Below are 14,110 nucleotides of genomic sequence, written 5' to 3' on the forward strand. Positions count from 1 at the left end.
GTTCAGCTTCTATGGCTGAAACCCCATGCAGCGACTCATGGACCCTTCTATTGTGTTAATCCTTCTGTTGTGATAACCCTTCTCTTGCATGCTCTCTCTCTCTCTCTCTCTCTCTCTCTCTCTCTCTCTCTCTCTGTCTCACTCCCTCTCTCTCTTTCTATCTCTCTCCCTCTCTCTCTGTCTCCATCCATATCTTTCTACACCTCTCTCCCTCTCTCTATCTCACCCCTCTCTCCATATCTCACGCCCTCTCTCTCAACCCCCTCTCTCTGTCTCTCTCTCTCTGTCTCACCCCTCTCTTTTTATCTCTCTCCGTCTCTCCTTCTCTGTGTACTACTTCCATACATAAAAATGTATGCACACATGACTGTAAGTCGCTTTGGATAAAAGCGTCTGCGAAATGGCATATTATTATTATTATTATTATTACTTCCTCTGCTTGCCACTCATAATAAGAGGCAGTGACCTATTTAGATGCAATGAATAATTAAACTCTCAGCCTTTGATTTCTGAAAAATGAAGACATAATTCCTCCCTCTACCTCGCTCTGACACAGGATAGATGGATAGATAGGAGTGGTGATAAGATTAAGAACAAAAAATAAATAAATAAATAAATAATAATAAAATAAAGATAAAGAACGCTATAGCTGGTCATTGTATTGGTGTGGCCAGTCATTGAGATAATTATTACTATCTGTGACTGATGGATGACGAACCAGATACTATAGAAACACTACCACTATGTCACGGAATCTGCCGAGGCTGCTCCTCCTCCTTGCTCGGGCAGGTTTCGGCGGTCGTCGTCCCCGGAGTACTAGCTGCCACCGTTGTATGTTTCTGTGTTCGTTTGCTTTTGTCTGATTGTTGTACACCTGTGGTTAGTTAGCGTTGATTATGTGTCCTATAAGTTCTCGTTTTGTTAGTCATGTGTTGTGTGTTATTGAGCGTCCTGTCGTCGTGTTGGTTTTGTTTTCCCTCCTTGTGTGTTAGGAGAGGTTTTCGCACTTTGTGTGCGCTTATATATTTTCCTGTTTATTTACGCATGTGTGCGTATCGCTCGTCTCCAGGCACCTTTGCTCGTGTTTTTGATCATTAAAGACTGTTGTACGAAGCTTCTGTGTCCTGCGCCTGATTCCCGCACCTTCCACATACAGCACACCTTGACAGAATAACACACCCAGATGGAATCAGCAGGAGCAGCACTAGCGTCCGAGTCCCTGGAGGAGCGCGTCCGCGAGCAGAACGACCAGATCAACCGCATCGGGACCGCCCTTCAGGACGTAATAAACACTCTACACCGATGGGAGAACAGAGGGGCACCCACATCTCCCCCTACCTTGCCATCACCATCGGCCAGTCCGCCCATCCAAGCTCCGGAACCCAGTGGGATTCGGCTCTCGCTCCCGAGGGCGTATGATGGTACCGCTGCCGGGTGTCAGGGGTTCCTCCTGCAGGTGGAACTATACCTGGCCACCGTACACCCGGCGCCCTCGGGACACGAGAGCGTTTCCGCCCTCATCTCCTGTCTCACCGGCAAGGCGTTGGAGTGGGCCAACGCTGAATGGAGGAGGATAGACGCCGCCACGATCACATACGCGGAGTTCTCCCGCCGCTTCAGGGCTGTGTTCGACCATCCACCTGAGGGGAAAGCGGCGGGGGAGTGTCTATTCTACCTCCGGCAGGGGAGGAGGAGCGCCCAGGAATTTGCACTGGAGTTCCGGACTCTAGCGGCTGACGCAGGGTGGATTGAGCGGGCCCTCATCGATCATTATCGTTGTAGTCTTCGGGAGGACGTCCGTCGAGAGCTGGCCTGCAGGGATACCAGTCTCACGTTCGACCAGTTGGTGGACATGTCCATCCGGCTGGACACCCTGCTGGCCACCCGCGGACGTTCCGAGTGGGGTTCGTCCATTCCACCCTCCAGCACCTCCGAGCCGAGCCCTATGGAGCTCGGGGGTGCTGGCGCTAGAGAGAAGAGGGGTAGGAGCACGAGGGGGGCCATCCCCTGCACCAACTGTTGCCGTGGAGGACACACCGCGGCCAGGTGTTGGGGAGGGTCTCCTAGGGGAGAGGACGGCAGGCCCTGCACTGGGGAGTCCTTCCAGGTGAGTAGTCGTCCCACTTACCCAGAGCTCTCTGTTGTGCACTTCTGTATACCTGTGCGATTTCCACAGGTTGCACCTCATTCCCAGCATAAGGCGCTAGTAGAATTTTGTGGATCGTAAATTTTGTTTAGAATTAGGGATTCCCCTACTTCCTGTTGATATCCCATTTCCTGTTCATGCCCTAGATAGCCGTCCGTTGGGATCGGGTTGATCAGGGAAGTCACAGCGCCACTTAGGATGTGTACGCAGGGGGGTCATGAGGAGACTATCCAGCTATATCTTATCGACTCTCCTGCGTATCCGGTGGTGCTGGGAATTCCCTGGTTGAGTACCCATGATCCTTCTATTTCGTGGCAAGAGAGGGCTCTCAAGGAGTGGTCTGCCCAGTGTGAGAGGAGATGTTTGGGTGTTTCCGTGGGGGCGACCTCGGTGGAGAGTCCAAACCAGGCGTCCTCACTGCGCATTCCCACTGAGTATGAGGATTTGGCACTTGTGTTTAGTAAATCGAGGGTGACGCGTTTGCCTCGAATGTACATCCTAGACCCGTCTCTCCTGACTGAGTTCCACCGTAGTCACCCTCCTCCTGGTCGTCCCCGAGGCCGGGGTCGGCGCACGGCTGGAGCCGCGCGTCAAGGGGGGGGTACTGTCACGGAATCTGCCGAGGCTGCTCCTCCTCCTTGCTCGGGCAGGTTTCGGCGGTCGTCGTCCCCGGAGTACTAGCTGCCACCGTTGTATGTTTCTGTGTTCGTTTGCTTTTGTCTGATTGTTGTACACCTGTGGTTAGTTAGCGTTGATTATGTGTCCTATAAGTTCTCGTTTTGTTAGTCATGTGTTGTGTGTTATTGAGCGTCCTGTCGTCGTGTTGGTTTTTGTTTTCCCTCCTTGTGTGTTAGGAGAGGTTTTCGCACTTTGTGTGCGCTTATATATTTTCCTGTTTATTTACGCATGTGTGCGTATCGCTCGTCTCCGGGCACCTTTGCTCGTGTTTTTGATCACTAAAGACTGTTGTACGAAGCTTCTGTGTCCTGCGCCTGATTCCCGCACCTTCCACATACAGCACACCTTGACACACTATCAAAATACAGCCCATCTCACTTCTGACACTAGTAGCTAGTCATTGTTTTGGCGTGTCTATCATTGAGATGTGTAATGCCAACTCTGACAGTTATGGCTCAGATAGTACAGAATATAAAAACGACCGGTATCAAACTACAACACAGCCCAAGCCAAAAACATAGTACTATAGCTAGTCCCTGTTGAAAAGCATGCAGCACCAACTACTATAATCCACGCAGCACCAACTACTATAATCCACGCAGCACCAACTACTATAATCCACGCAGCACCAACTACTATAATCCACGCAGCACCAACTACTATAATCCACGCAGCACCAACTACTATAATCCACGCAGCACCAACTACTATAATCCACGCAGCACCAACTACTATAGATTCAGGGCCTAACTGTATGCGTGCCAAATAGCCTGCATTCCAATCACCAAATGCTTTTGGGATCGGGCAGAAAAAGTTAACGTCGATCCACGGAGGCAAAAAAGACAATGTCGGTGTTTAATTCAATAAGAGAAAAGCTACGAAAGGAAAATAAAGAGAAGGGAGGGCCAGAAAAGTCATGTTTGGGAAATATTTGGTAAAAGAGGATGATAGCAGCTATGTTATGTGTGACGATTGTGAGGTGCATTACAAATTCGACAGTCACAAAATGGGGACTTCAAATAGGCCTATGGCAAGTCAAAGGAATTGTAGCCTACTGTTCAGATGGGTTGAATGGAAACTGAAATCTGGACACTGACTGTAGGTCTATATCCTCTCACATAGCCTTAATATTAACTCCTGCAGAATTAAGCATTTCTTGCAGTAAAATGATACACCTAATGTTTGCAACATTTTTACTCAGGAAGAGGAGTGGAGAAATTATGATTTCTTTCTTTCAGCATCTTGAGAGAATGTGAATGTGCAGTTAGGGACCGTCTGTAGAGGTGCTATCTTTATCAGCATCATAAAAGCTGATTGTATTTCAACCACATAAAATAATTATGCATCCAAGCCGAACTGAAATCTTATCAGCAACATGTTGGGTTGTTTTCACAGCTTTCTGTTTCCTTACAACCAGTCAAACTGATGTTATTTGGACATTTTGCACCGAAAATCTTTCCCTTTTTTTTTTTTGTTATTGCATTTTCTCCCCGGTCCCTAATTGTCTTTGAGCCGCAAATGAAGCTGAGATCACAGAGAAAACTTTACCGATGTCAACTAGATTGAAGCATTCATTATATCGATGTGTGACATTATTCTGGTGAGCAAGGGCTTATTTAGTCTTCTGGGGCAACATATAATGACAGAAGAGAAGCTGCATGTATCTAATTATAGACAAGTTGACTAACAAATAGCCTACCAAAATGTCAGAAATTATAAGCAGAAACATATCTAAACCAGGCAAAAAAAAAATGCTGCACCCCCCAGTCAAAAAAATCATTCTGCCATCTCTGGCTGTAGCCTACAGCAGATGTTCTATATTTGCGGGTAAGGGTCGGGTAAGGGTGTCAGATGATCACTTTATCACATATAGTCGGCCGGTTGCGGGCGGGTGAACAAACAGCTGACCCGCTCACCACTACTGTGTGTAGATGTGTGTGTAGCTGGTCAGAAAAGGGCAGATAGAGCCCGAGGCGGTGGGAGGGAAGGCTCTGTGCTGGTTACTCAGTTTGAATCAGCTCTATTAGTTCTGGCCCATTGTTCTCTGTCTTCAGCACTGGTCCTTTTGGGACAGAAGTCTGTCAACCTATTACATCACTGGGCTGGTCTGTCCGTCCAGGGAGGTGGTTGTTATGTGAGTCCCGGGAGATAGAGAGAGAGAGAGAGAGAGAGAGAGAGAGAGAGAGAGAGAGAGAGAGAGAGAGAGAGAGAGAGAGAGAGAGAGACAGAGAGAGACAGAGAGAGACAGAGAGAGACAGAGAGAGAGAGAGAGAGAGAGAGAGACAGACAGACAGACAGACAGACAGACAGACAGAGATAGAAAGAGAGAGAAAGAGACAGACAGACAGACAGACAGACAGACAGAGAGAGAGAGAGAGAGAGAGAGAAAGAGAGAGACAGACAGACAGAGCGAGCGAGACAGACAGACAGACAGACAGACAGACAGACAGACAGAGCGAGACAGACAGACAGACAGACAGACAGACAGACAGACAGACAGACAGAAAGAGAGAGAAAGAGACAGACAGACAGACAGACAGACAGACAGAGAGAGAGAGAGAGAGAGAGAGAGAGAGAAAGAGAGACAGAAAGACAGACAGACAGACAGACAGAGCGAGACAGACAGACAGACAGACAGACAGACAGAGCGAGACAGACAGACAGACAGACAGACAGACAGACAGACAGACAGACAGACAGACAGAGATAGAAAGAGAGAGAAAGAGAGAGAGAGAGAGACAGACAGACAGACAGACAGAGAGAGAGAGAGAAAGAGAAAGAGAGACAGACAGACAGACAGACAGACAGACAGACAGACAGACAGACAGACAGACAGACAGACAGACAGAGCGAGACAGAGAGAGAAAGTTCCAGAGTTCCAAATTGAGCAGCAGCTGCTGAAAAAAAATGAGCTCCTGCAAATATTGAAATGTACAAAACCAAAACTGGAAGACTGAATGGGAGACAAAACAAGCAACAAATGAAGAAGATAGGCTTGTGAAATTGTGCAGTTATCTTAGCTAGCTGGATTGTTTACCAGTTGCTAAGCAGTTGCTAGGGACTTTCCTAAAATAATCTAGCTAGCTAAGTACAAAATATCTAGTCAACAACACAATAGAAAGACAAAAGAAGGACAGAAGAGAAAGGACATCAAAGTAAAACAGTTCTCTAAAGACACTAGAGACAATAATACAAGACACAACACTGTTTTGGAAAAGGTAGGCTTCTATTGCAACATTGTAGCCAACATCACCAGCGTTGCTATGGAAATTGTTTACCCACCAGACATCCAGACAAAGGTTTGATGATGGGACAGAACCATGAATGCCTGTTTGCAGATCTTACCAGTTGCAAAACAAGAGCAAATGTAATATTTAATACCAAACAAGGACACATATGGAAAAGGGTTATTTGCAACCATTTCCGTTTCTCAAAAAAGAGAGGCATCAGCCAAGGCTGTCAGATCAGCATTTTTGAAGAAGCTGACCAGAGCAACACGTATCAAACAGTAAACTTATATAATAATGGAACTGTATTGATACAAGGCAATGATTCAAGCCTCCAGGCTTTTGAGAATATGTTTGCTACCCTAAAAGCAGAAGCTGAACTCATCTCAGAAACTGAGGAACAAGTCAAGGAGGGAGATGGAGAAAAGCAGGCCCCAACAGTCTCTGTGACCCAGCAAGAAGCCCTCAGTGTCCCTCTACCTACCTCACCTGCAGCAGGCAGAGCCAAGGACATGCCTACAACACCAAGAACACCTGCTATGCAACGTTTCCACAACACCCTCTCTCTAATTGAAGCAGAGGTCATATAACTTAGAGAGAACAAGCTTCAAGAGGATGACACTGTCCAGAAACTAAAAGAAGAGATGAAACAGTTCAGGGAGGAGAGCAGAGCATCTATTGCTAAATTAGAAAGCAGAATGGACAAACTGAGTCAGACAAATGATGACCTCCGATACAATCTGAGCACAACAAGAAAGGAGCTAGAGCAGAGAGAGAGGTACATTGACACCCTCAACCAGCAGCTAGTCATTATGTCCTCTGCATCTAGAGAACATGTCCACCAGCTTGGTACAACACAGGCAGAACCTGAGACCAGCATAACCAGCATGGCCTCCACCACACAGCCTGATGACACTGCACCAGCCTCCCAGTCTGCTCCAGCCCAGGTCAACCAACCAGCCTCCCAGTCTGCTCCAGCCCAGGTCAACCAACCAGCCTCCCAGTCTGCTCCAGCCCAGGTCAACCTACCAGCCTCCCAGTCTGCTCCAGCCCAGGTCAACCAACCAGCCTCCCAGTCTGCTCCAGCCCAGGTCAACCAACCAGCCTCCCAGTCTGCTCCAGCCCAGGTCAACCTACCAGCCTCCCAGTCTGCTCCAGCCCAGGTCAACCTACCAGCCTCCCAGTCTGCTCCAGCCCAGGTCAGAATACCAGCCTCCCAGTCTGCTCCACCCAGACAGTCACCCACAACTGCAATCCTTATCAATTCAAATGGGAAGTTCTTGGTCCAGGAAAGATTATTCCCTAGACACCAGGTGTACAAGTTCTGGTGTCCTACAACTGAGAGTGGGCCGGGTCTAGAGGATCAGCGAAGTGGAGACGTTGTTTCCTACCTTCACCACCTGGGGGCGGCCCGTCAGGAAGTCCAGGACCCAGTTGCACAGGGCGGGGTTCAGACCCAGGTCCTCAAGCTTAATGATGAGCTTGGAGGGTACTATGGTGTTGAATGCTGAGCTATAGTCAATTAACAGCATTCTTATATATGTATTCCTCTTGTCCAGATGGGATAGGGCAGTGTGCAGTGTGATGGCAATTGCATCGTCTGTGGATCTATTGGGGCGGTAAGCAAATTTAAGTGGGTCTAGGGTGACAGGTAAGGTAGAGGTGATATGATCCTTGACTAGTCTCTCAAAGCACTTCATGATGATAGAGGTGAGTGCTACAGGGCGATAGTCATTTAGTTCAGTTACCTTTGCTTTCTTGGGTACAGGAACAACGGTGGCCATATTGAAGCATGTGGGAACAGCAGACTGGGAAAGGGAGAGATTGAATATGTCCATAAACACACCAGCCAGCTGGTCTGTGCATGCTCTGAGGACGCGGCTAGGGATGCCGTCTGGGCCGGCAGCCTAGCGGGGGTAAACATGCTTAAATGTCTTAATCACTTCGGCCATGGAGAAGGAGAGGCCACAGTCCTTGGTAGTGGGCCTCGTCAGTGGCACTGTGTTATCCTCAAAGCGGGCGAAGAAGGTGTTTAGCTTGTCTGGAAGCGAGACGTCGGTGTCGGCGACGTGGCTGGTTTTCCTTTTGTAGTCCGTGATTGTCTGTAGACCCTGCCACATACATCTCGTGTCTGAGCCGTTGAATTGCGACTCCACTTTGTCTCTATACTGATGTTTTGCCAGTTTAATTGCCTTGCGGAGTGAGTAGCTACACTGTTTGTATTCTGCCATATTCCCAGTCACGGTATGACGGCTGCAAATGTATGTGTGTATGTGTGTATGTACAATACCGTTCAAAAGTTTGGGGTCACTTAGAAATGTCCTTGTTTTTGAAAGAAAAGCAATTTTTTTTCGAAAGAAAAGCAAAGATCTCGTACAACGCTGTGTACTACTCCCTTCACAGAACAGCGTAAACTGGCTCTAACCAGAATAGAAAGAGGAGTGGGAGGCCCCGGTGCACAACTGAGCAAGAGGACAAATACATTAGAGCAGGGTTGTCAAACGTCCGGCCCGCGGGCCAGATCAGGCCCGCAAACGGGTTTAATCCGGCCCGCGAGATGATTTTGTAGCTGCAATTTTTCAATAAAATAAACTGCTGTTCCAATTGCGTCCACTGGATGGTGCAATAGCAATTGTGTTAAGCAAGCAAACTGTTTATACCGGGGCAGAGCAAGTAGGTCAAGCAAGTGCAGCCAGTCCGGATGAGCTACTTTGTTTTGCCCGCGATATTTATTACGGCTTCTACTTTTAACATTATGTGCTTTGGCACCCTCATTGCCCCAATATGTCTCTGTCAAAAAAGAGAAAAGTGGACGCAGAGTGCAGAGTGTTCCAAGAAAAATGGTCATCCTCCTATTTATTCACGGAATTGAATGGGAAAGCTGTATGTTTGGTGTGTTCACAGCATGTTGCAGTGCTGAAAGAATATAACCTTCGCCGCCACTATGTGAGTCTTCATGCCGACAAATATGACAACTTTCAAGGACAGCGGAGAAGAGAGAAGGTGAATGAACTGTTGGCGGGTCTGAAGAAACAGCAGTCTGTGTTTACTCACAGCCGAGACATCAGTGACGCTGCAGTGAAAGCTAGCTACCTCATTGCTAATGAAATCGCAGTGGCTTCAAAACCATTTAGTGAGGGTGAATTTGTAAAAACATGCATGATGAAGGCAGCGGAGATTGTGTGCCCTGAAAAGCGCCAGGCTTTTGCAAATATCAGCCTGACAAGAAACACAGTTGCAGACAGGATTTCCGATCTTTCAGTGGATTTGGACAGCCAGTTGAAGCAAAAAGTAAAGTCATTTATTGCGTTTTCGGTTGAAATTTATGAAAGCACAGACATTACAGATGTTGCACAACTGGCCATTTTCATCCGCGGAGTTGATGACACATTGACCGTCACCGAGGAGTTTGTGGAGTTGGTGCCGATGACAGATACAACGACAGCAGCTGATATTTTTACCACACTCGTCGGCGCGCTGGACAGGGTCAGAGTGGACTGGTCCCGCGCTGTCAGCCTGGCTACAGATGGTGCGCCCTCAATGATCGGGAAAAAAGCAGGCGTTGTGACAAAGTTCAGAGAGAAAGTGCAATCTGCAAATGGAGGACGTGATTTTTGGACTTTTCACTGTATTTTGCACCAGGAGGCTTTGTGTTGCAAGTCATTAAAGATGGATAACGTCATGAAGGTGGTCATCCAAACTGTTAATTTCATCCGATCCAGAAGCCTGAATCACTGTCAGTTTGACAGCCTTCTCAGAGAGAAAGACCACATCTATGGCCTGCCATACCACATTGAGGTAAGATGGTTAAGCCGAGGTGCTGTGCTGAGGCGTTTCTTTGATTTACGAGAAGAAATTGAACAGTTCATGGAAGAAAAGCGCAAGCCAGTGTTAGAATGTCATTCCGCAGAATGAATGCAGGACCTTGCATTTATGGTTGATGTTACAGAGCACCTGAATAACTTGAACAAACAGCTGCAAGGGCGCAACAAAGTTGTCACGCAGTATTATGACAGCATACGTTCTTTCAAGTTGAAGCTGTCATTGTGGGAGACGCAACTCGCCGGTCGTGATGCAGCTCACTTCCCCTGTCTGAAAAATGTGTGCGCGACCCAACATGTGGCAGACATGAAGCGGTTCAAAGATAAAATAACGGGACTGTTACGGGAGTTTGAGCAACGCTTTCAGATTTTTGGTGAACTGGAGAAAGACTTCAAAGTTTTTTGCTCGCCATTCACCGTGAATCCCTCTGATCTGCCCGTCAGTCGGATTTGAAGGGCAAATTTGCCGCAGCTGGCTTGGACACATTTTATCAGAATCTCTTGCCAGGTTACCCCAACTTGACAGCCCTCGCTGCAAAACTGTTGTGCATGTTTGGAACCACATATCTTTGTGAGCAAGTTCTCTCTGTAATGAGCATAAATAAAACAAAGCTGCGCTCAAGGCTCACACACAAGCACTTGAATCACATCCTGAAGTTGGCTGCCACTCAGGATGTGAAGCCTGATATTGATGCGCTGGTGAAACCTAAAATATGCCAGGTATCAGGAGTCAAATAAACTATGCAACCCCACTTAAAGTGCTGCATGAGACACCCTGATATAGTTCTGTGATCTGTGATATACTTCTGTGAATCACTGAGGCATTGTGTGTTTGTGTGTTCTTTGTCCTCAGAATTTTCAAATAACTTGAGGTGTTTTATGATTAATAGTGATGTTGTGCTTTTGGACACACTGTCCTCAGGCTCCAGTTTTATGTTTATATGTTTTTATGTTGATATGCTATTGTTTTTAATTGATTTTATTTTATTTGTATATTTAACCTATTCTTGACTCTGTGGTTCTTGCACTTGTTTGGGGAACAGGATTTCATTATTTGTATCTACATTTCTGCCTGAGAAATGACACCCTGATATAGTTCTGTGATCTGTGAAACAGTTCTGTGAATCACTGAGGCATTGTGTGTTTGTGTGTTCTTTTTCTTCAGAATTTTCAAATAAACTTGAGGTGTTTTATGATTAATAGTGATGTTGTGCTTGTACTATTTTGGACACACTGTCCTCAGGCTCCAGCTTTATGTTTTATGTTGATCGTATTAAAACAAAGAAAACAACCTGAAGTTGTTGTTTTTAAGTTATATATACCATGATTTTAACGGTCCGACCCACTTGGGAATAGATTTTCCTCCATGTGGCCCCTGAGCTAAAATGAGTTTGACACCCCTGCATTAGTGTCTAGTTTGAGAAACAGACGCCTCACAGGTCCTCAACTGGCAGCTTCATGAAATAGTACTATCATAATTGCAAAAGGGTTTTCTAATGATCAATTAGCCTTTTAAAAAGATAAACTTGGATTAGCAAACACAACGTGCCATTGGAACACAGGACTGATGGTTGCTGATAATGGGCCTCTGTACGGCTTATTCCATAAAAAATCAGCCGTTTCCAGCTTCAATAGCCATTTACAACATTAACAATGTCTACGCTGTATTTCTGATCAATTTGATGTTCTTTTAATGGACAAGAAAATTGCTTTTCTTTCGAAAACGAGGACATTTCTAAGTGACCCCAAACTTTTGAACGGTAGTGTATATATCTATATGTATATGTATGTATATGTATATATATATGTGTGTGTGTGTGTGTATATATATGTATGTGTGTATGTATATACAGTTGAAGTCGGAAGTTTACATACTGTGACGTCACGAGAGGCTACACAGCTTTCAGCGGGATTGCTCAAGTAGTGCAAGGAGACCAGGTTCAACCAAAAGAAGGATTTTATTAAAGGTCTTGGGAAACTAACGAAAGTATAACACAACTCTGTTCTCTGGTGGCTCTTTAAGGGTTAACAGTTCAGGGATGTCTCTTCCACATCCAAAATCATAACTCTCCCTCGCTCAAATAACTTTTCCCCAGTCTTACTGTATTCCCGTTGCAGCTAGTGGCCAACCCAGCAAAAACGTCCTTCCAAAATCCCCACACGTATTTCCACAGGTGCATATATCCAAAGGTGAGTATTTCCCAAAGGTAAGTATCTCCAAATCCTTATATTCCTCATGGAAGTGGACGTGCAGCACTCTTGCCCTCCAGAGAGCCCAGCCTGGAGACCGTGTCTCTTCCCTTCAACAAACCTTCAGCTCATCAGCTCCTGATTGGTTTCAGCTGCGTGGGAAGATTGGCCATAGAGGGTTGGAGTTCCCGACCATACCAGCAGATGGAGCCATAGCTGTCTGGGTTTGCAGCCATCTCAGGGGGATGTAACGTCCCTCCAGGACACAGCCTCTCGTGACATCACACATCCCCTTCCTCGGGACCGACGTCCTCGTCGGGGTAAAGGCAGCGAAGAAGGCATCACGCCGGGAGAGGGCGTCCGCATTGCCGTGGTGCTTGCCAGACTGCTCTCTCTTCAACTCCTCCAACTCTAGGACCAGGGACTCAGCCTCCTGTTGTCTCTCCTTGAGTTTCTTACTGAACGCATCAGCCTTGGTTTTAGCAGAGTTTAGCTTCTGTTGAGCAGCTTTCAGTTCCTTCTCTCTCTCTGACTCCGCATTCTTCATCTTGTTCTCCAACACCTTGTACTTCTCCTCTGCCTTCTTCTGGACCTCCTTACTACTGCGCAGGGTCTCCTCACACTCCTCGATGGTCCTGCGCAGCCTCTCCAGCTCCTCCTGTTGCTTATGGAAGGAGCTCTGTTGGAGTTTAGCCTGGAGGATATCTAACTCTTCTGTCTTCATGTCTAACTGTTGCTTTAACAAACGATATCTCTCAGCGGTCCCCTTCAGACCAGACAGTTCTTTGTCCAGATTCTGTAGCTCCGTCTCTGTGTCGGTCTGGGCACCTGCCATCCCTATCCGAGCCCGGGGCGGGAGTGAGTAACTCGGAGGATTGCACCGGAGCCTTCCCAGGATGAGTCTTGCCTCTCCGTTTCCGAGGTACTCGGGTTATCCTCTCCTGAGACTCTCTCCAGAGTGGGTAAAAGGCTGGGCAGTCTCGTCCAATTAGGGACAGGGACGGGGAGGGAATCAACCACCCCCGCCGTCGTGTGTATGGTTCCCCGTGTGCTGGTCATTGTAAGTTCAGTAATGGGGTATTCTCTGGTGTCCCCATGGACACAGGAAACTGGGAGGACTTTCCCCGGGGTCAGACACGTTGGGCCCACCAAATCCTTACGCACCAGGGTGGCCCGGCTACCAGAATCCAGTAAGGCCTCCACATCATGGTGATTCACAGTTACCGGGCAGGTGGGGGGTCGATCTGGGCCGCCATCTACGACTCCCAAGAGCGAGGCAACACGGTGTGTGGGTGCTGAGCTGGAGGACTCCGCAGTGGGCATAGGTTCATCGGCTGGTTTCCCACACTGCCAGGAGATATGTCCCATCTCCCCCACACCGGTAACACTGTCGAGTTTCCCCCTCCTGGTGTACTCTTCTTGGACCCGCCTGGTTTCTGGCTCCCCCTGGAGCCGGGATAAGTCCTGACGTGGCTGGGTTCGAGACCTTGGGGTCCTTTGGACGGGTTCTTCCCATTTGTGGTGGGGCCGCCTCCTGGGGTCTTTTCGGGAAGCATTCAGCATCTCCGCTGCGGCCTGGTACTTTTCCACAGCTTCCACGGTCAGATCAGCCGTGGTCAAGGCCTGTTGACTGATGAACCGTTTTGCCTCATAAGGCAGGGCGCGTAGGTAACGATCCACCACAACGGCCTCCACCACCGCCGCTGCTGTATTCCTCTGCGGATCCAGCCATTTCCTTGCGATTCGGACAAGTTCATGCATCTGCGCCCGAGGAGGTTGGTCTGGTTGGAAGGTCCAGCTGTGAAAGCGCTGGGCCATACCAAACTTTGTGAGTCCATATCTGCTGAGGATCTCAGACTTCAGGGCATCATAGTCAGTAACCTGGTCCGGGCCCAGGTCCCGGACAGCATTCAGCGCTTCCCCGGTTAGGAAGGGGGCTAACAGACCCACCCACTGTTGCTTGGGCCAGGCTTCCCTAGTGGCCGTGGCCTCAAATGCATGCAGGTATGCCTCAATGTCATCGGTAGCTCCCATCTTAGATATAAAGT

At 47.8% G+C, this 14,110-nt stretch overlaps 1 protein-coding gene across 2 annotated transcripts in view; it reads right to left on the reverse strand.

Moving 5' to 3' along the window:
- LOC121538981 (gamma-aminobutyric acid receptor subunit beta-2) overlaps positions 1–14,110 on the reverse strand; it is an 89,844-nt gene that overhangs the window by 20,132 nt on the left and 55,602 nt on the right. The gene's annotated exons all lie outside the window — the stretch shown is intronic.

This window comes from Coregonus clupeaformis, chromosome 3 (genome assembly GCF_020615455.1).
Source record: "Coregonus clupeaformis isolate EN_2021a chromosome 3, ASM2061545v1, whole genome shotgun sequence".
NCBI classification, from domain to species: Eukaryota; Metazoa; Chordata; class Actinopteri; order Salmoniformes; family Salmonidae; genus Coregonus; species Coregonus clupeaformis.